Source organism: Puma concolor, chromosome C2 (genome assembly GCF_028749965.1).
Source record: "Puma concolor isolate L17-30 chromosome C2, mPumCon1.1.hap2, whole genome shotgun sequence".
In the NCBI taxonomy this organism is placed as follows: domain Eukaryota; kingdom Metazoa; phylum Chordata; class Mammalia; order Carnivora; family Felidae; genus Puma; species Puma concolor.
Window position 1 is genome coordinate 39,817,141 of NC_141675.1, and position 23,185 is coordinate 39,840,325.

The following is a 23,185-nucleotide window of genomic DNA, read 5'->3' on the forward strand; positions in this document are numbered from 1 at the left end:
AAACAGATTCCAAACTGCTCAGGTAATTTTACAAACATTCCAAACTGACCTTTTTATTGTCTTATGAGCATGCAACAACCTTTATTTCTACCTCCCCTAGCTTTTACTTTTTAACAGGGATTCTCTCTTCTTCACCCCTTTCTCTTTTGGCATGTTCTACAAGAGAATGTTCAGTTCCCCCCTTTCTTCACAAAGCCTTCTCTGAAATGACTTCAACCACAGGAATCTCTCTTGGTGGCACTAATCTTTGCACGTATTTTACATTTAATCATAGGCTGGTGTGGAGATTCTTACTTTCCAGGCTTGAGTGCCATTCTGTACAAATGGATGGCAAAATCTTCAAGCGTGTTGCATTTATACTGTGTATCATAACAACCTAGTGCCTTATGTATGGTAATGACCCATATGATACCTGTTGAAAGAAAATTCAGGAGAAACAAAGAAGATTATAACACTGTAACAAGAAACATTTTTTTCTGCTTGATTTTTTTGTATAAATTATAAATCTTTAGCAAGACAAGTTTTGAAATGTAGGCATGCACCTTATTAAAATAATATACAAATGAATTTAATATATTTTTCCCTTTATATCTTTACCACAGGGTGAGGTATTTATGTGGTTTAATGCTTAAAACTTGAAACTGAATTCTAGCTTTCATGCTCCCTGTTAACCAACTCATTTTTTTTCTCTTGATTTATGTCTCAATTTCCAAATCTGTTTTCATAAACAATAATAAATGTGTCCTTGGAGAAGATCCATGAAATTTAATTTATGTTTTTGGAGGCCTTTGGGACATTCATGTGAAAGTGTGTAAAATGCAAATTATCATTGTGGATTCATACCTTCGATTTTCACATGTTGTTTCTAGTGCAATTTTGGAGAGTAGGAATGTTTTCATGACTTTGTCCAAAAAGATTCAAACAAAACTTTTTCCTTATGAGCAGGTTGGTCCACTGGTGGCACGCTAATCAGTTTTTCATTTTCTGGTCAATTTTTTTTTTTTTTTAATTAGCCATAGGTGAAATGCTAATTATCAACTTTGGTAAACTGGAGGCAACTCAGAACACTGTCACTTTCACAGGCAAGGAAGTGGAAAATTCCCAGCGTCCTGAACCTTTTTACATCCCCTGTGAGTGAATGTCTCTAGCATTTTGGTTAAATCCCAGGCATGCTGTGAGAAATCATAGTGGGAGCTTGCTTAAAAGAAGTCCCTAGGCTCAGCTCAAGTAGTCAGCTAAAATCTTTCCCCCACCAGACTCAGGCTCATCACTTAGTAGCTGCCAAGGAAAAGCTAAAGGTCTCTGTCCTGGTTATTGCCCTTCTCTGAGCAAGAACCAAATAAAGGAATGCTTGGCAATTAGTTCAAGCCAAAGAGGCTCAAGACCTGTCTGTCTTTATTCTTGTTAAAGACCAGGTTGATAGTGAAGAAAGCTTTAGTAATTAGCACAGAAACAGGCAAGACGTTTCTTTTCAAGCTCTTACTTATATGAAAAAGTAAGATCAGATGAATACTTACCATGGGAAAGAATAGTATGAAAAGTTAAGACAATTGTACCTTAATAGGGGATCACCTTTCAGAACACTGAGGTTATAAACTCTCTTTTCCTGAACTTCTTGAGATTTAGTGATAGAGTACTAATCCCACTTTTTAAAAACTGGATTCCTGCCTGGCTGTTTTTATGACTAGGAAAGAACAAGGTCTACTGAGTGCTATTCACTGTGCTATGTTCTTGTTCAGACGTACATATTTAGTCTTCAAAACTGCCCACTGTCCTGTCCAGTGTTACTTTACAGGTTGGGGAAATGGGCAAAGAATTCCTGATACTTCGTGGCTTTTTTCAACCTTTATGTTTATCTTAAAGTAGACCTTTAAAACACTGTTAAAATAATGATAGAACTATGAAAATAAAATAGATATGTTATATAGGGCATATAATATTTATTTCCTTTATATAAAAAGGAAATCTTGGAGGAGGGAGCAAATAAATGATAGAAGATAAATTAAATTCTTTGCCAAGGCAGATGAAGACAGGGGCAGATGAAGGAGAATTGGAAATGAAAAGGGCAAAATTCCCTTGAACATATCAAGTCATAATAAGCTATTTTCAACAAAGAAGTATCTAACATAGTAAATTTTGCAAATGTAGGAAATACATTGGGGAAGAGTGTTACACTTCAAATAAATAAACAAATAAAATGCTTATACTTAGAACTGTCATATTGAGAAAGGCTGGATATTTTGTCAATAAATTTTAACACATAATGCTAATATGGTGTACATTACTCCGGTTACAATGCGTAAAATCATAGGGAACCTTAAGTTCCATCCCCTTAACCACTAATGAACGAACTAAGGAACATAGACACTATAATTATTAAAGTCACACAGGTAGTTATCAGCATATTGGAACTAGAATGCAGATCTTCTAGCTTCCAGCCTAAATTTTCGATAGTTGAGTCCTGTTGCCTATGACTTTCACAGCTCACCCCTGAATATTAAAAGGTCTTTAAAATTTCTTTTTCCCAATTAACTGTGGAATAAAATCACAGCATAGGTTTCTTTTGCTGGTATTGAAACATATACATATGACCTATTTATTCTTAGAGTTTTAGTATAGGACAATAGGGTATAAGAAAAATAATGAAATATTGGAAAAATTATAGAGGTTTAGAAAAAAGCCAATTTGTATAGTAGTTATTCAGATATTTTAATTATACATAAAATGGAGCTAGACCAGTCTAAGATCCTCCTCAACTCTTTGTTCAGATTTTCCTTCCTGTATTTAAATTTCTCAAGATGGGACTTATAAAGTTTCCAGACCCTTTTATCCTCTGTATTTTGTCTTTGGGTTTCCACTTAAAGCCATTTCTTTTTCATGATCCACAACCATTTTCTTCATCTTCACTTCAAATGTAATTCCTCATTTGTTTGTTTTTGACCTGTAGATTATTAGCGCTTTTTTGGTTCCTAGAATTGGGCCTTTTTAATTATTGCTAAAGTCCTCTAGCCTCCCCTAGTTAATATTGTGAAATTCTACTGTATTTTCTTAGTAATTTCCCAAATCAACATTGGTATATGTATGTTTTACATATCAATCAGGAGACACTGTAATAAGGAAACTGGGCTACCATTGAGATAGCTGTGTTTTCCCAGGTCTACTAACTACTCTCTGACTTTCATTAGCCAATATCTTATTTGCTATTAATATTCTCTAAGTAACTTTTAGAACCATGACTCTACAATCCTTTAAGTCTGTGGTAGATAACTATAATATAGCTAATTATGTGAGAAATAAACATATAGATTATTACACAAATCCTGTATCCATTTTCTTTGACTAGTTTGTGGGAACGTTGGATTCAAATTAGGTCAAGTTTATGTTTTTATCTCCAAATAGACAAAATGAACTCTGCTTTGAGGCATGGCCTTAAATAATACTTCGCATGCCTAAACTGTGTCACAGAGTAATTGTCAACTATGGATGGCCAATTCACAAAACTAACAATGTGAGTGTTAATTAGTATTTTAAAATTGGCTATTAGAAAGCAACTCAAATTACACTAATGATAGGCCAATGGCCAAATCTTTTTGTAGAAATGTAACAACATTTGATTTTATGATTGATAATTGATCCTATAGTCAATTTTTTTTTTAAGTGAATGAAGTCGCTGTTGTATCTCCTCTGGTCTAGGCATGTGCTAAGCTCAGGGACAGAGGGTGGGGTGGTAATATCAGTAGGGCACAGTAGCTATTTTTAGCAGAAGGTGAGAGGAGAGCTCTCTAATATTTGTAATGCATTTCAAATGTATCTCTCATACTTTTGAAAATTTTGCTGGAAGAAGGGATGCAGTGTTTCCTGTAAACCAGATATGGACAAATAGAAACATGAGCAAATAGGACTGATGTAGGGTTTTCTTGAGTCCTGCCCAGTAGAGCTGCTTGGTGAAGTGGGAAGAACTTATCAGAAAGCAGCACAAAAGTATTTCAAGAGTTACCACCCACCAGGAAAGGAAATCCATTTATCTAGAACAATGGAGTAGCAGGAGTCTCTTGAGGAGTTCTCAAAGGTGGCTTAAAGAAGAAAACAAAAAATCAGCTATCACCTTCTCTTGGTGCAGAGTAAGAAGCTAACTTCCATCATTACAATATTAGAACCCCTCTATTCCCTTGACTCTCCCCTCTCTCTTCCTGCTTAGACTATGGTAGTGCCAATAGAGCACTGGCAAAGAAGGTTGGGAAAGAGAAGTCACCATACAGAGTCCAAACACTTTTTACCACCTCCATTGCTATTTTCTACATTTAAATCTTCTCTCCTGCCTGGACTATTGCAGTAGCTTTTTGCGGGGTTCCCTTTCTTGGGCCCTTACTTCCTTCATTCTGTCCTTAACAAGCAGCCAGAGTGACTCTGTTAAACTGTAAATCAGATCATGTCATTTCTGCAGTCATAATCCTACAGGGATTCCCATCACAGAAGGAAAGCTTCAGTCTCTAGAAGGTCAGTATGATCTGGTATTTCTCTGACCGTCTCCTTGACCTCCATCTTTGTTATTCTGTTATAGTTGTCTGACCTCCTCACTTTGCCTTAAGAAAGTCTGGCATGCCCATGCTTTGAGGCTGTTCTACATGCTCTTGTCCCTGCCCATATACTGTTTTATCAAATATATCTCACTCCCATGTTGCAGGTTCTTATACAAATATTACAATGAGAACTTCCTTGGTCATTCAATTTAAAATTTCAATTTACATATGATGCTTTTTTTTTTCACTTTTTACTTATTTTACTCATTTATCTTGTTTTTGTTTGTTGGTTGGTTGGTTTGTTTGCTTCCACTATTCCGACTTAATCTCCACCAAGTTAGGGATTTTCTTTTGTTTTGGTCACTTTTGAATCTTCTGAATCTAGAATACATGGGACATAGCAATGCTTAATAGACATTTATAGAAGAAAGGGAAAGGAAAGAAGCAAGATAGGAAGAAAGGGAATAAAAAGTCAGAACCCTATACTGGATTTCATTGTAACTTGAGTATAGAAGGAGAAAATTTTATCTGTTCGTTAAAAAATGACTGGAGTTTTCTTCCAGTAGAGAATATCTTTTGTGGGGGGAAAATCACATAAAATTTTCTCAACAATGTGTTTATTTGGGGTTAGGCATGATGAATATAGCACATTCTTTAATTGTTGCATGGGGGCGCAATCTAAATCATGTCTACTTGCCTATATAAGAATTGAATGTTGACAGATTTATAAAAGGAATTTAACACATGCCAGGCTATTCAGCATAAATCATAAAAGGAACTTAAGGTTTTTTTGGGGAAATAAGAAGACTCCCTGGAGAGATTTTCAGGACCATTTGAAAAGGGGTATCTTTTTATTTTGGATGGGGCCATCCATTGATACTCATATGTACATTTCCCCAAAATGCTTGCAAAACAATGATGTTTTCCCTATCATTAACTCTTTTTTAAAAAAACGTTTTAAGTTGCATCCAATACATGGTTTAGTTTTGACAGTGGGCTTGACCATCTTTATTGAGAATAAGGAAATTATAGACATAAATCTTATTTAGACTGTCCCCAGTACATCTTCTAACCTGAGGTAAATGCACAAACTGGAAGCCTTGTGTAGTTAGGATACTCTCAAGATTTTTACCACCAGATTTGTGAAGATTCTTGTTACTCAGTAAGACAAGACTGTTTGGGGGAGCCTGGAAATGACATGCCTGGTTACTACTGCCTTTGAGCAAAGCAGCACCATCAGAAGCCACATGTAAAATTTCATTTTAAATGACAGGTTTTGCTGTATGAAACTTTATGAGATTTAAAATAATAAAAATAACTACCAGTATCAAGTGCACCTGTGTTCTAATGTGTCAAAAAAATCCTTCATTTTTCTCTCTGGTATCATACGTATCAGTGTATCTTTACTCTAGTTACACATTTTTTGTCTTCTTACATACAAAAAATAGGCTTTACTTCATCCAAGCTCTCCATTTGAATCAAAGTCATGGCTGGGATTCCATCACTTTTCTTGGTTGTGTGATACCCTCCCGCACAGACATTTGATTGCAAGAGTGTTGAAACTGACATCAACGTACAAACTTCAGGGAGAAAAGCCTGAGAACTAAGAACAGAAAATTAGATTATTAGTGCTTTATTTAAACCTTGACAGTGCTACTTTTGATGAAAGATTGAAAATTCTTGGCTAAACCCTCTTTTGATTCATTTTGATTAAACCAGAACATTTTTTATAGTGAAATGTTTATATATCACCTAGAGATAGATAGAAAGACAGCTTTTTAAACTGTAAACTCGAGTAGAAAAAAAGATAGCAACGAGAATGTTTACTTGCAAGTTTAGAAGATAAAGGCAGATACTTGAGAGTATGATTTTCTTGCTCTCATAGTCACTTAAAAATAAATGTAAAATTTTCATTGAAATAAGAGTGTGATCTCATGTGAGTCTTTTCATTGTTGTAGAAAACTAGCATTATAGTCAAATGCACTTTGTTCTCAGAAATATGGAAACCAGAAATGCTGGATTTAATTAGGATAGCTCTACTAATTTGAGCCAGAATCATGACAAGTACTTTTAACTTAAGTTACTCAGCAGGACGACTGTCTCCTACCAATGATGTCAAGGGCTTGTGTTCTAGTCATAAAAATTGGCTAAGATCCTTAGATTGCCAAATAACACAGCCTCAGAGAGACCATATTGCTTTGAAAGAGAGTGATATGGAGATTTTGAAGAGTCAAAAATGAAGTGACATAAAGAAGATACCTGGTTTGGTATATGTGCCATTTCCCCTCATTTCTATCTAGTTACTAGACGATTGATGGACATTCCTAAAGTGCAAAATGCGTTCAATAATGGGGTTTTAAAATTAACTGCTGAGTGTGTTTACAGCCTGTTAATAGTGTCAGTGTATGACAAAGGTGAGTTCTGAGAAGATGAGCCAAGTTTTGAAGCCCAGGGGACTTGGGGCTGGACTATTACCATCTGACTTTCCCATTTAGTTTTCTGCACACGAATCCCCTGTTGACCTTGAGTGAGACCTATCTGAAATATATTGGGGAGAAAAAGATGAGAACTGGGCAGTTGAATACTAATTTGGCCTCTGTCACTTATTACCTCAAGCTTTTTTGGCTATTACCTCTAGCTTTCAATTGCAATGCCCTCTTCCTTGAATCTGTGCTCTCTGTGCAGAGGCCCTAAGAACGAATTCCTTAATTTTTCAGCACCAGTGCAACAGAGGTGAAGAGAGTCAGATAATTATTTGAAGCTTCTATGGTGCGATGCACTACTCAGCGTGTCATTAACTGGAGATTGCAATCGGAAGAGTAAATGATGCCCACATTTATATACATATTTATCATTGCCTATGAATCTAGGGTTGGGCTGCTACAGCAGTTTCATGGATTCAGAACCATTTATTAAATTGGCCTCGTATATTTTCAAGGTCATGAGTGTAAAGAATTATATTTTTAAAGGATTTTCACACCCTGAAAATGATCTGCAGTCACATTAATGGGAAGGAGCAAATTGAAGACACTCAGGTGAAGAGTTTAGCACAAGGAAGTATTTGCCATACTTAAGGAGTTTAGGGTGCATTTGAGGTTAAGGTTTCTGTGTGTATGTTTTGTCAGGTTTTACTTATAATTAACTTAATTTTATTTATTTATTTATTTATTTATTTAAATTTTTTTTTTCAACGTTTATTTATTTTTGGGACAGAGAGAGACAGAGCATGAACGGGGGAGGGGCAGAGAGAGAGGGAGACACAGAATCGGAAACAGGCTCCAGGCTCTGAGCCGTCAGCCCAGAGCCTGACGCGGGGCTCGAACTCCCGGACCGCGAGATCGTGACCTGGCTAAAGTCGGACGCTTAACCGACTGTGCCACCCAGGCGCCCCAATTAACTTAATTTTAAAAACATTTCTAGGGACTGTCAGTGTATTAATGTTTTTGTATTCTTTACTATTTTGGTAACAAAGTCACTAAAGCATATTGACATTACTGTTCATTGGTATTGAGAGCCACATTAAACAATGGGAAGACATTGGTTTCATATTGCTACTGCTTTTTTTTTTTTTTTTTTTTTTTTTTTTATATATGAAATTTATTGTCAAATTGGTTTCCAAACAACACCCAGTGCTCATCCCAAAAGGTGCCCTCCTCAGTACCCATCACCCACCCTCTCCTCCCTCCCACCCCCCATCAACCCTTAGTTTGTTCTCAGTTCTCAACAGTCTCTTATGCTTTGGCTCTCTCCCACTCTAACCTCTTTTTTTTTTTTTTTTTGTTCCCCTCCCCCATGGGTTTCTCTTGAGTTTCTCAGGATCCACATAAGAGTGAAACCATATGGTATCTGTCTTTCTCTGTATGGCTTATTTCACTTAGCATCACACTCTCCAGTTCCATCCACGTTGCTACAAAAGGCCATATTTCATTTTTTCTCATTGCCACGTAGTACTCCATTGTGTATATAAACCACAATTTCTTTATCCATTCATCAGTTGATGGACATTTAGGCTCTTTCCATAATTTGGCTATTGTTGAGAGTGCTGCTATGAACATTGGGGTACAAGTGCCCCTATGCATCAGTACTCCTGTGTCCCTTGGATAAATTCCTAGCAGTGCTATTGCTGGGTCATAGGGTAGGTCTATTTTTAATTTTCTGAGGAACCTCCACACTGCTTTCCAGAGCGGCTGCACCAATTTGCATTCCCACCAACAGTGCAAGAGGGTTCCCGTTTCTCCACATCCTCTCCAGCATCTATAGTCTCCTGATTTGTTCATTTTGGCCACTCTGACTGGCGTGAGGTGATACCTGAGTGTGGTTTTGATTTGTATTTCCCTGATAAGGAGCGACGCTGAACATCTTTTCATGTGCCTGTTGGCCATCCGGATGTCTTCTTTAGAGAAGTGTCTATTCATGTTTTCTGCCCATTTCTTCACTGGGTTATTTGCTTTTCGGGTGTGGAGTTTGGTGAGCTCTTTATAGATTTTGGATACTAGCCCTTTGTCCGATATGTCATTTGCAAATATCTTTTCCCATTCCGTTGGTTGCCTTTTAGTTTTGTTGGTTGTTTCCTTTGCTGTGCAGAAGCTTTTTATCTTCATAAGGTCCCAGCAATTCACTTTTGCTTTTAATTCCCTTGCCTTTGGGGATGTGTCGAGTAAGAGATTGCTACGGCTGAGGTCAGAGAGGTCTTTTCCTGCTTTCTCCTCTAAGGTTTTGATGGTTTCCTGTCTCACATTCAGGTCCTTTATCCATTTTGAGTTTATTTTTGTGAATGGTGTGAGAAAGTGGTCTAGTTTCAACCTTCTGCATGTTGCTGTCCAGTTCTCCCAGCACCATTTGTTAAAGAGACTGTCTTTTTTCCATTGGATGTTCTTTCCTGCTTTGTCAAAGATTAGCTGGCCATACGTTTGTGGGTCTAGTTCTGGCGTTTCTATTCTATTCCATTGGTCTATGTGTCTGTTTTTCTGCCAATACCATGCTGTCTTGATGATGACAGCTTTGTAGTAGAGGCTAAAGTCTGGGATTGTGATGCCTCCTGCTTTGGTCTTCTTCTTCAAAATTACTTTGGCTATTCGGGGCCTTTTGTGGTTCCATATGAATTTTAGGATTGCTTGTTCTAGTTTCGAGAAGAATGCTGGTGCAATTTTGATTGGGATTGCATTGAATGTGTAGATAGCTTTGGGTAGTATTGACATTTTGACAATATTTATTCTTCCAATCCATGAGCAGGGAATGTCTTTCCATTTCTTTAAATCTTCTTCAATTACCTTCATAAGCTTTCTATAGTTTTCAGCATACAGATCCTTTACATCTTTGGTTAGATTTATTCCTAGGTATTTTATGCTTCTTGGTGCAATTGTGAATGGGATCAGTTTCTTTATTTGTCTTTCTGTTGCTTCATTGTTAGTGTATAAGAATGCAACTGATTTCTGTACATTGATTTTGTATCCTGCAACTTTGCTGAATTCATGTATCAGTTCTAGCAGACTTTTGGTGGAGTCTATCGGATTTTCCATGTATAATATCATGTCATCTGCAAAGAGCGAAAGCTTGACTTCATCTTTGCCAATTTTGACGCCTTTGATTTCCTTTTGTTGTCTGATTGCTGTTGCTAGAACTTCCAGCACTATGTTAAATAACAGCGGTGAGAGTGGGCATCCCTGTCGTGTTCCTGATCTCAGGGAAAAAGCTCTCAGTTTTTCCCCGTTGAGGATGATGTTAGCTGTGGGCTTTTCATAAATGGCTTTTATGATCTTTAAGTATGTTCCTTCTATCCCGACTTTCTCAAGAGTTTTTATTAAGAAAGGGTGCTGGATTTTGTCGAAGGCCTTTTCTGCATCGATTGACAGGATCATATGGTTTTTCTCCTTTTTTTTGTTAATGTGATGTATCACGTTGATTGATTTGCGAATGTTGAACCAGCCCTGCATCCCAGGAGTGAATCCCACTTGATCATGGTGAATAATTCTTTTTATATGCCGTTGAATTCAATTTGCTAGTATCTTATTGAGAATTTTTGCATCCATATTCATCAGGGATATTGGCCTGTAGTTCTCTTTTTTTACTGGGTCTCTGTCTGGTTTAGGAATCAAAGTAATACTGGTTTCATAGAATGAGTCTGGAAGTTTTCCTTCCCTTTCTATTTCTTGGAATAGCTTGAGAAGGATAGGTATTATCTCTGCTTTAAACGTCTGGTAGAACTCCCCTGGGAAGCCATCTGGTCCTGGACTCTTATTTGTTGGGAGATTTTTGATAACCGATTCAATTTCTTCGCTGGTGATGGGTCTGTTCAAGCTTTCTATTTCCTCCTGATTGAGTTTTGGAAGAGTGTGGGTGTTCAGGAATTTGTCCATTTCTTCCAGGTTGTCCAATTTGTTGGCATATAATTTTTCATAGTATTCCCTGATAATTGTTTGTATCTCTGAGGGATTGGTTGTAATAATTCCATTTTCATTCATGATTTTATTTATTTGGGTCGTCTCCCTTTTCTTTTTGAGAAGCCTGGCTAGAGGTTTGTCAATTTTGTTTATTTTTTCAAAAAACCAACTCTTGGTTTCGTTGATCTGCTCTACAGTTTTTTTAGATTCTATATTGTTTATTTCTGCTCTGATCTTTATTATTTCTCTTCTTCTGCTGGGTTTAGGCTGCCTTTGCTGTTCTGCTTCTATTTCCTTTAGGTGTGCTGTTAGATTTTGTATTTGGGATTTTTCTTGTTTCTTGAGATAGGCCTGGATTGCAATGTATTTTCCTCTCAGGACTGCCTTCGCTGCATCCCAAAGCGTTTGGATTGTTGTATTTTCATTTTCGTTTGTTTCCATATATTTTTTAATTTCTTCTCTAATTGCCTGGTTGACCCACTCATTCGTTAGTAGGGTGTTCTTTAACCTCCATGCTTTTGGAGGTTTTCCAGACTTTTTTCTGTGGTTGATTTCAAGCTTCATAGCATTGTGGTCTGAAAGTATGCATGGTATGATTTCAATTCTTGTAAACTTATGAAGGGCTGTTTTGTGACCCAGTATATGATCTATCTTGGAGAATGTTCCATGTGCACTCGAGAAGAAAGTATATTCTGTTGCTTTGGGATGCAGAGTTCTAAATAGATCTGTCAAGTCCATCTGATCCAATGTCTCATTCAGGGCCCTTGTTTCTTTATTGACCGTGTGTCTAGTTGATCTATCCATTTCTGTAAGTGGGGTGTTAAAGTCCCCTGCAATTACCACATTCTTATCAATAAGGTTGCTTATGTTTATGAGTAATTGTTTTATATATTTGGGCGCTCCGGTATTCGGTGCATAGACATTTATAATTGTTAGCTCTTCCTGATGGATAGACCCTGTCACTATTATATAATGTCCTTCTTCATCTCTTGTTACAGCCTTTAATTTAAAGTCTAGTTTGTCTGATATAAGGATGGCTACTCCAGCTTTCTTTTGGCTTCCAGTAGCATGATAAATAGATCTCCATCCCCTCACTCTCAATCTAAAGGTGTCCTCAGGTCTAAAATGAGTCTCTTGTAGACAGCAAATAGATGGGTCTTGTTTTTTTATCCATTCTGATACCCTAAGTCTTTTGGTTGGCGCATTTAATCCATTTACATTCAGTGTTATTATAGAAAGATATGGGTTTAGAGTCATTGTGATGTCTGTATGTTTTTTATGCTTGTAGTGATGTCTCTGGTACTTTGTCTCACAGGGTCCCCCTTAGGATCTCTTGGAGGGCTGGTTTAGTGGTGACAAATTCCTTCAGTTTTTGTTTGTTTGGGAAGACCTTTATCTCTCCTTCGATTCTAAATGACAGACTTGCTGGATAAAGGATTCTCGGCTGCATATTTTTTCTGTCTAGCACACTGAAAATCTCGTGCCAATTCTTTCTGGCCTGCCAAGTTTCAAAAGAGAGATCAGTCACGAGTCTTATAGGTCTCCCTTTATATGTGAGGGCACGTTTACCCCTTGCTGCTTTCAGAATTTTCTCTTTATCCTTGTATTTTGCCAGTTTCACTATGATATGTCGTGCAGAAGATCGATTCAAGTTACGTCTGAAGGGAGTTCTCTGTGCCTCTTGGATTTCAATGCCTTTTTCCTTCCCCAGTTCAGGGAAGTTCTCAGCTATTATTTCTTCAAGTACCCCTTCAGCACCTTTCCCTCTCTCTTCCTCCTCTGGGATACCAATAATGCGTATATTATTTCTTTTTAGTGTATCACTTAGTTCTCTAATTTTCCCCTCGTACTCCTGGATTTTTTTATCTCTCTTTTTCTCAGCTTCCTCTTTTTCCATAACTTTATCTTCTAGTTCACCTATTCTCTCCTCTGCCTCTTCAATCCGAGCTGTGGTGGTTTCCATTTTGTTATGCATTTCGTTTAAAGCGTTTTTCAGCTCCTCGTGACTGTTCCTTAGTCCCTTGATCTCTGTAGCAAGAGATTCTCTGCTGTCCGCTATACTGTTTTCAAGCCCAGCGATTAATTTTATGACTATTATTCTAAATTCACTTTCTGTTATATTATTTAAATCCTTTTTGATCAGCTCATTAGCTGTTGTTATTTCCTGGAGATTCTTCTGAGGGGAATTCTTCCGCTTGGTCATTTTGGATAGTCCCTGGCGTGGTGAGGACCTGCAGGGCACTTCCCCTGTGCTGTGGTGTATAACTGGAGTTGGTGGGCGGAGCCGCAGTCAGACCTGATGTCTGCCCGGAGCCCACCGCTGGGGCCACAGTCAGACTGGTGTGTGCCTTCTCTTCCCCTCTCCTAGGGGCGGGATTCACTGTGGGGTGGGGTGGTCTGTCTGGGCTACTTGCAGACTGCCAGGCTTGTGATGCTGGGGATCTGGCGTCTTAGCTGGGGTGGGTAGGCAAGGTGCACAGGGGCAGGAGGGGCAGGCTTAGCTTGCTTCTCCTTAGGTGATCCTCTTCAGGAGGGGCCCTGTGGCAGCAGGAGGGAGTCAGATCCGCTGCCGGAGGTTTGGCTCCGCAGAAGCGCAGAGTTGGGTGTTTGCGCGCGGAGCGAGCAAGTTCCCTGGCAGGAACTGGTTCTCTTTGGGATTTTGGCTGGGGGATGGGCGGGGGAGATGGCGCTGGCGAGCGCCTTTGTTCCCCACCAAACTGAGCTCTGTCGTCCGGGGGCTCAGCAGCTTTCCTTCCCTTTGTCCTCCAGCCTTCCCGCTTTCTGAGCAGAGCTGTTAACTTATGACCTCCCAGACGCTAAGTCGCGCTTGCTGTCGGAACACAGTCCGTCAGGCCCCTCCGCTTTTTGCAAGCCAGACTCAGGGGCTCTGCTTGGCCGGCGAGCCGCCCCTCCGCCCCGGCTCCCTCCCGCCAGTCCGTGGAGCGCGCACCGCCTCGCCGCCCTTCCTACCCTCTTCCGTGGGCCTCTCGTCTGCGCTTGGCTCCGGCGACTCCGTTCTGCTAATCCTCTGGTGGTTTTCTGGGTTATTTAGGCAGGTGTAGGTGGAATCTAAGTGATCAGCAGGACGCGCGGTGAGCCCAGCGTCCTCCTACGCCGCCATCTTCCCTCTCCCTTGCTACTGCTTTTAAACACTGATGTACTTTTCCGCATGATTATGTTAATTACCTCATGATATCAATTACTACCTTTGCACCTATTGCTTAAATAACTATACCACTGATGTGGCCACACTTGTAAATAACTCTAACACTGTCAAATAGGTTATCTCAAATCAATGTTAGAGAATCCAAAGAGCAGGTTACTATATAAATCTTGTGTGTGTGTGTGTGTGTGTGTGTGTGTGTGTATCAGATGCTTTGGATGTTTTTAAGAAATAGGCAAGTTTATAGGTTTTGGGAGAAGTGTGAAAAATCTATCCCCTTCAGTAATCCCATGATTTCAGAGTAGAAGCCAATAAATCTTACTGTAAGAGAAGAAATACTAATGATGTATTTATAGTTAGTGGGCTCTAATATTCTGGGCTTATCGAACACCAGCAAAGATTGGGAAAAAATGGTATGGGAAGGTCAATCTGTCCTAAAAAGTCACGAAGCTCATCTAGGGGAAGAGAGGCCAAAATACCAGCGTTCTGCCTGAGGGGCTGGCTTGTGCTTGGTGAAGAGAAATGCGATGTCCATGGCATCATTCAGAGATCCTTCAGTCTCATGCCCAGAGGAGTGAGATTTACCTTTTTTAACAGAGAAGCCTATGTACTCTGAAAGAGCCAGGCTTACTCCAAGTGGGTAGGGGCAGCAGAGAGAGAAGCAACAGGAGAGGTGCAGGCAGTGTGGATGACTCAGTTAATGAGAATGGGAGAGTAACAGGCATGGAGGAAGCCACACGGAGGGACCAGGACTTTTACAGGAGGAAGGCGGTTACCTGAGAGCTTTGAAGTCCTGGTGTTTTCATTGGATAGTAATTTGAAGTCCAAGTGTATTGAAATTAATATCTCTGTTTTTAATGATCTTTTTTTTCTCATGCCTTTGTGTTCCTTATCTCCTTAACCGCAAAAATAATTTTGGTTGTTGAAACTTCGGGAATCAAAGGTTAAAGGTTTTACTGTTGTCAGTCTCTCAATTTACAGTTCATATTTCAAAATCTCCAATGGAAAATTTGGTCAATTTCAATAGTAATGCAACTTTTCCTGCTTCTGAAATTGATAGCAACTGTTATTTAATTTTTAATTTTTCTTGCCTTTATTGTGCTTCCTTAGACATTCACTAAAATGTTGACTAGAAATGATGACCGTGGGCAACTGGGTCTCATTCCTAACTTTAAAGGGAATTCTTTTAACATTTAATTACTGTGTATGTTTTTGAACTTTATAAAAAATATATCCTTTATAAAGTCAAGCATTTTCCCTTCCATTCTTGATTTTTGCCCTAAGTATATGATGGATTGTTTTTGCATCTGATTTTTCTGCATCTAATGAAATATTATGGGTTTTTTTTCTCAGATAAGGCATTGGCATAGATAAATTCATGGATATATTTTTCTAATGTTAAATGATTTTGAATTCCCATGATAACCTCTACTTGTCAGAAATATAAATTGCTATATATTTTAGATAATAGCTTACTGAGACTTTTTATATTTATATTCATAAGTAGGATTAGCTTATAATTTTGCTTTCATAAACTGTTTTCATACAGTTTGTGAATCAGTTCCATAGTAGCCACCTAAAGTGAATAGGTAGAATTGTTATTTTTTCTGTATTTTGAGACTATTGTATCAAATATCAGAATATTGTATTCTGTTTATTGAGAACACATAGCTGGATTTTTTTCCATTTTGAAAATCAAATTATTTGAACTGGAAAGCTTAAATATAAATGATTATTAGGATTGGTATTGTGTATTAGGATATTTATGTTTATTTTTTTAAAAAATTTTTTTTTCAACGTTTATTTATTTTGGGACAGAGAGAGACAGAGCATGAACGGGGGAGGGGCAGAGAGAGAGGGAGACACAGAATCGGAAACAGGCTCCAGGCTCCGAGCCATCAGCCCAGAGCCCGACGCGGGGCTCAAACTCACGGACCGCGAGATCGTGACCTGGCTGAAGTCAGACGCTTAACCGACTGGGCCACCCAGGCGCCCCAGGATATTTATGTTTAAAAAAAATTTAGTTTATTTTTTATTTTTTAACGTTTATTTATTTACTTATTTAGAAAGAGAGAGAGCATGAGTAGGGAGGGCAGAGAGAGATGGAGACACAGAATCCAAAGCAGGCTTCAACTGTCAGCTCAGAGCCCAATGTGGGGCTTGAACTCAGGAAATCATGAGATCATGTCCTGAGTCGAAGTTGGACGCTCGACCGACTGAGCCACCTAGGTGCCCCAGAATTTATTCCTTCTACAGTTTGTGGAACTTGTTAAAATCATCATTCTCCTTGGCTTTATTTTTTCTTATTTCTTAGCTTCTATTGAAAAAGTTGAATGTCCTTGACCGTCTTGAGTCTTTTGTCTACCAGATTGTAAGTTAGACATTTCTATCAATATAGTTAATTGAAGGTTTTGGTTAAAACACGAAAGTAAAATATATAATGTAGAGCAAAGGGAGGTGCTAGCCCAATATGCAGACTTTTAAAGGAAATCTTTGCTTTTTGTTTGAAAACTTAAAAAAAAATATGCCTACACTGAGGATGTTAAAAATGAGAAGAGGATTTACAAAGAGCATTTCTTTGGAAAGAGCACTTGGTGTGCTGTGACTCTTATGCCCATCCCCAGGAGAGAATGGAGTGTAGAATTTAACTCTTGCATCAACCTGGTGAGAGGGCCTCACCAGGACCACTACAGCCTGATCTCTCCCCTTGCTGGAAGGAGACATAGGAGGAAGACATTTCCCCCCTGTCTGGGAAAAGTAGAGGATGAGGGAGGTGGGCAGCTAGTTCTTGGGGACAGTGAAGGTGTTGGGGGAAGTGATGTGGGTTTCTTTGATGCAGGCCCTGTGTGCATTGGAGCTGGTGTGAGTGTTGTCCAAGGTGCTCTTAGATAAGCCTGCCTGGAAGCATTAAATTTCTCAAAAAGAGGTTGAAATCGGATACCTGGCTGCCACATCAAGGGAACTACAGGTTCAGAGGCCACAAGCACCAGGGTCTCTAAAGAAGCCACAGAAGTGCTCTGTGACATTCACTTCAGAAATAGTGCCATTCAAATAAGAAAAGTCTCGATTGCCTCATCTGACCTCAAAACTCATCTGGCAAGTCGTGGAGGAATCTGCCACAGTTGACTATCAGGTTAGGGAGATAAATCGGCAAGAACAAAGGTGATGCTAGCTGCATCCTTTTCCTGAAGACTGGCAGCCCCAGTCTGGAAGATGAAGGGGGAAGTATTACCTTTGAAAAGAGTCAGAGGATTTCATTATTAAATGGGATTAGGCATCCTACGTATAGAATGAGACATGGAAGTTTCTATTACTTCTGTGAGATCAGAGAAGTCATGAAACCAGTTACCTCGCCATACAGATGTTTATGTCCCATGAGTTGTTTGATAGTACGTTTTTAGCATGCATATTCAAGTATGCTTATCTCTACCCTTCTCCTGAAAAATACTATATTAAAACTAATAGTTTCTAACAAGTTTTTTTTTACTTTGCTATGTAAAATTTTAGCATGATTCTATAGTTGTTTATAACTTCCGAGTTTCCCCTTAAGACAGCTTTTATCCTCACCAATGCTGTACCAATATTCTAGATCTTCTTCTAATGCTTTTATACTTTAGTTTCTAATCTTTAGGTTGTTGATCTCTCTGGAAATTTTTTCTGCATATAATATGCAGCAGAAGGTTTAATGACAAATTTTGTCTTTTTTTTTTTTTTTTTTTAATTTTTTTTTTTTTTTCAACGTTTATTTATTTTTGGGACAGAGAGAGACAGAGCATGAACGGGGGAGGGGCAGAGAGAGGGAGACACAGAATCGGAAACAGGCTCCAGGTTCTGAGCCATCAGCCCAGAGCCTGACGCGGGGCTCGAACTCACGGACCGCGAGATCGTGACCTGGTTGAAGTCGGACGCTTAACCGACTGCGCCACCCAGGCGCCCCAAATTTTGTCTTTTAAGTGGACTTTTAAGTGGATCAGTGGACTCAGTGTATGATTGTTCTGTTTCTAGAGTCTTTATTCTCTCTTCTATTGCTACTTTTATGCCATACTGTTTTTACATGGCATTAAAGTTTTCCGTGTTTCTTTGGGAAACCTGGAAGATTCCTTCTACCACATGACATTTGACATAATAGTGTAAATTTTTAGAAAGATATCATTGGAATTCTAATTGAAAATTTTATTAGGCCCCTATATTAACTTTTGATATATTTATATTTTTATTTAGGGGCACAGACCATCTTTCCATTCATTTAGGACTTGTTTTATGTATTTGAAGATTTTTTTTCAGGGCTGCCACAGTTTTGTCATTGTTCCTTAATTAATTCCCAGATTCTAGCTATTGTTACTCTTACTATATGACTTTGCATATGCAGCAATTTGGTAATATGGGTTTTAGGAAGCAGTCTTTGGAATGTCTTTAAGGACACTTAGGTCCAAATATGCTTGAGGCAGAGCAGGGAACAGGTGTGAGCCTTTTCTGGGAAATGTGGCAAGTGCTTAACTATTGTGAAATTACAGGGCAACCAACCTGTCATTTATTCCTTCCACAAAGATTTACTGAGTGCTTCTTATTAAGTGCAAAGCACTGCTCTAGGATACTGTAGTAAACAAAACAGACAGCAATAACCACAACAAAAGCCCTTGGCTTTATTTAGTTTATATTTTAGCAAAAGAGATAGATAATAGATGAGTAAATTGTATACTGTGCTCTACAGTGCAAAAAAACAAGGAGAAAACTAAAGCAGGAAAGGGAGATAAGAAGAGCTGAGATGGGCTGAATTTTCAGCTAGGATGCACATTTCTTTTCTTTTTGTATGTATGTATGTATGTATGTATGCATGCATGTATGTATGTATTTTTTAGCTTACATCCAAGTTAGTTAGCATATAGTGAAATAATCATTTCAGGAGTAGATTCCAGTGATTCATCCCCTATGTATATTACCCAGTGCTCATTCCAACAAGTGTCTTCTGTAATGCCCCTTACCCATTTAGCCCATCCCCCCCCACCCACAACCCCTCCAGCAGCCCTCAGTTTGTTGTCTGTATTTAAGAGTCTCTTATGTTTTGCCCCCCTCCTTGTTTTTTATTATTTTTGCTTCCCTTCCCTTATGTTCATCCATTTTCATACTAAAGTCCACATATAATATCCAATGGAATAAAGACAGTCTCTTCAGCAAATGGTGCTGGGAAAACTGGACAGCGATATGCCGGAAAATGAACCTGGACCACTTTCTTACACCATACACAAAAATAAACTCAAAGTGGATGAAAGATCGAAATGTAAGACAGGAAGCCATCAAAACCCTAGAGGAGAAAACAGGCAAAAACCTCTTTGACCTCAGCTGCAAAAACTTCTTACTCAGCATGTCTGCAGAGGCAAGGGAAACTAAAGGGTGCACCATTTCTAAAGAGGAAAACAGCATTAATAGAAGAGACAAGACAGGTCATGGATGGAGAGTCAGGTCATACAGTGATTTATAGGTCCTAGTAACAATGTTCACCTTTACTCCAAGTGAGATGGAAAGTCACAGGAGAGTTTCTAGCAGGGTAATGAAATGATATGACTTGGTTTAACTGTACTGTTTTGACTCTGAGTTGAGAATAGACTAAATAGCATTAGCTCTGAAAACGGTAGGACATGGCAGGGAGGGTAGTAGGAACTATTCTGAAGCCAAACAGGAAAATTTGGCTGACTCAATGGGCCTGAAGTGTGAAAGAAAACAGAGGAGTCACGAATGACAGCATTGCTTTTGGTTTGGACATCTGAAAAGATAGAGTTGCCATTTAATTAGATGGTAAATACAGGGAAAGTAGATTTTTTGGCCATGCCTTATAAGAGATAACTATTGGAAATCAAGTAGATACTGAATCAGTAGCCACTGAATTAGTGGCTGTTGAATGTGGATGTTAGGGACCAGGAAAGGTGATAGAGAGGTGGGAGCTGTCAGAATATAGATGGTATTCGGTGTGCCTGAGTGCTAAGTTGGTTAAGCATTAGACTCTTGATTTCAGCTCAGGTCATGATCTCACAGTTCCTGGGATTGAGCCCAGCATCAGGCTCTGAGCTGTCAGCTCGCTCTCTCTCTGTCTCTCTGCCCCTCCCCCTTCTTGTGCACATGGGTGCATACGTGATCTCTCTCTCTCTCTCAAAATAATAAACATTTAAAAACACAAAAGACTACAGATGGTAGTCAAAACCATGAAATTGGAGATCAACCTACCTAGTGAGTATAGATAGAGAAAAGAATCAGGGACTGAGACTTGGAGTACTTTAGCATTTAGGGGTCAGGAGGAAGAGAGTAATCGGGCAAAAAAGATTGAGAAGAAAGGACCAGAAAGGGAGAAGAAACCCCAGCCAGATGTGTATGCTAAGTGACAATACATCAAAGCAGAGAGAATGATTATGGCAAATGCTGCTGAAAACTCAGATGAGAAGTGAGCATTGACCATCATCTTTGTCAACATGGTGTTTATTGATGACTGATGGGAGCAGATTTGGTGAAGTGGTGTAGGAATAGGAAAGCTATGGGACACTACCTGAAGGAGGAAAAGAGTAAAGGGGGGAGGGTGGTTTGAGAGGGGAAATTACAATAAGTTTGTATATTTAGGAGAATGAACCCACAAGAGAAAAAAAAAAAAAAACAAAAAGAAAAAACCCACAAACTGATGTTGCAGAAAACAGAGGAAGAGAATAGATGGAGTGATGTTTTGGAGTAAAGCCAGAAGGAATTGTATTTAATTTACAAGTAAAGCCTTGGCCTTGGCTAGGAGAAAGAACATAAATAGAGAATATGGACATCATAGCAGACAGGTGGGTAGATGTGGCAATTGGAGCTTGTGGGATTTTTCTTCTGATTGGTTTATTTTTTCATTAAAAAAGAAACTATGGCCATTAACTGAAAAATAAATATGGAGAAGGGTATGTAGGAGGTTTGCAGACAGGAAAATGAATGAATCACAGGAGTAGGACTGTTCTAGTTCCAGGTTGTGGCAGGCATATAAAACATGTCTGATTGCCCCCCAAACATTTCTTTTTTTCCTCCTTTGTTGCTCTTCTACCATTTTGCACTGGGTACATCTTACAGAACACCGTGGCCTTCTTTGCAGCTGGATATGGCTTTGTCTAAATTTAGCCAATGAGATCAGATAGAAATGTTGTTTGTAATTTCTGAGAAATAATCTGAAGAAGGAGGGGCTGAATTTGTTTCTCTCTTCCTGCTTTCTGTTGTTTGCATTGCAGAAGAGATGCCTGCTAGTGGAGTAGCCTAACTGGACCAAGAACAGATAGGCCCAGGTTTCTTAGCTATCAGGACTCAAGGCAAACTTAGGTGCTAATTCATTATTTGGGGCACAAGAGTGAAAGAGAAAGTAAGACTAGGAAGGAAGAAAAGCAAATACAAATTGGGGCACCTGAGTGGTGCAGTTGGTTGGGCATCCGACTTTGGTTCAGGTCATGATCTCACATCTCACGAGTTCAAGCCCTGCGTTAGCCTGTGTGCTGACAGCTCACAGCCTGGAGCCTGCTTCAGATTCTGTGTCTCCCTCTCTCTGTGCACCTCCCCCACTCACACTGTCGCGCTCTCTCTCTCTCTCTCTCTCTCTCTCTCTCTCAAAAATAAAGATTAAAAAATTTTTAAAAAAGCACATAGAAATTAATGTGCTTCTGAGTCAACTACACCTTCACAAGAAAATATAGCTGATTCCATAATCCTTGGAACATCTAACAACAGTGTGGGAGCAGTTACTGCCAGCTTGTTGCTATCTACTGTCTCTTATGGTCATACTTCTTATTTTGGGATGCTCTCTCCCAGGTTGTCTTGCCTGGCCCTTCCAAGTAGGTGCTGAGGAAGCCAGAATCTAAGCATTTCAGGTCAGGTCAAATGTGGGCAGTGGAGCTGCTGAGGTTATAACCCCTACCTCCTGAGGAGGTTGAGCCACTCCATGGCGGGAGAAGATCAGTAACGGTGACTAGGGCTCTGCAATCACGAGGACTTTGACTTGTTGCTGGGGCTGTTCTGGCCAGTAACCAGGGCACAGAGCTATGGGCTCTTCTTCCTACTTTGCTGTGATCAGCCTGGAAGATCATGGGGTAGTGCCTTGAGTTTCCATTTCGTCACCTGTTTCAACAGAACATTTTGGAGAGTAAATACAAATAGTTTGAAGTAATGTCCATTGCCATTCTTGTTACCTGTGATTCAGGAGGTTCAAGCACCTTCTAAATTTAATTCTTCTGGGTTGTATATTTACCTTAGAAGGTAGTATTAATAAATTGGAAAATGCTTATACAGGAGACATGATGCTGGATTCTAGATTCTAAATGTGGAGTGTCCTCACTGCAGTGCCAGTGAGTGTGAACATGATCAGATGGTGCAAGAGCTTAAAACAAAATGCTTGTAACACTGTTAAGAGAGGCCACAGTATCTTGTGGTTTAAACCAACTTCAACTCTGTCATCAATTGGGGAAAGTAAAGTGCTTTCAAAAATTCTGTTTTATAATTAGAAAAGTCCTCATTTCCATCTTTATTTGCTTTCTAACCTATTCTGAAGACTGTAAAGATATGGCTAAAATTTCTGGTTCTAAAATGGTTGGAGCTAGAGAGGAGAAGGAGGCAGTCCAACTTCTTTCTCTAAAAACGGCATGTGCCAAACGAGTTGTAGAGGGAATGAGGCCTGGCTGGGTCACCTAGGGCTGGGCTGAGGAGAAAGGGGACTAGACTTGAATGGGGCCTTGAAGAAAGGACACTGGTCAGATAAGGTAGCAGGTTGATAAGGATGTGACAGAACTATTTAAATCATTTCAGTAAGAGGAAGGATAACTAAATTAATCCAGGTTGTGTGGATTGGGCCCTAAAGGTTGATACCCTGTCAGTGTTGCTATAGGTTCCCTTGGGAGGTATTTTGGCTCTGGATGAAGTGCTATTGTTGACTTACAGCTTGTAATATTCAAAGGCTTAGAAAGAAAACTGACCAATAAAAAGGGACAGGCTAACCAATGGATTTGTAGTCTGGCATATAGGGAGTTTCTGTTTTATTCCTGTTAATGGAATAAAATTATGATGTTTGGCTAAAAATGATAAGCCAAAACAAAAGTGGCTTAAGTAGAGAAGTTTATTTCCCTCTCATA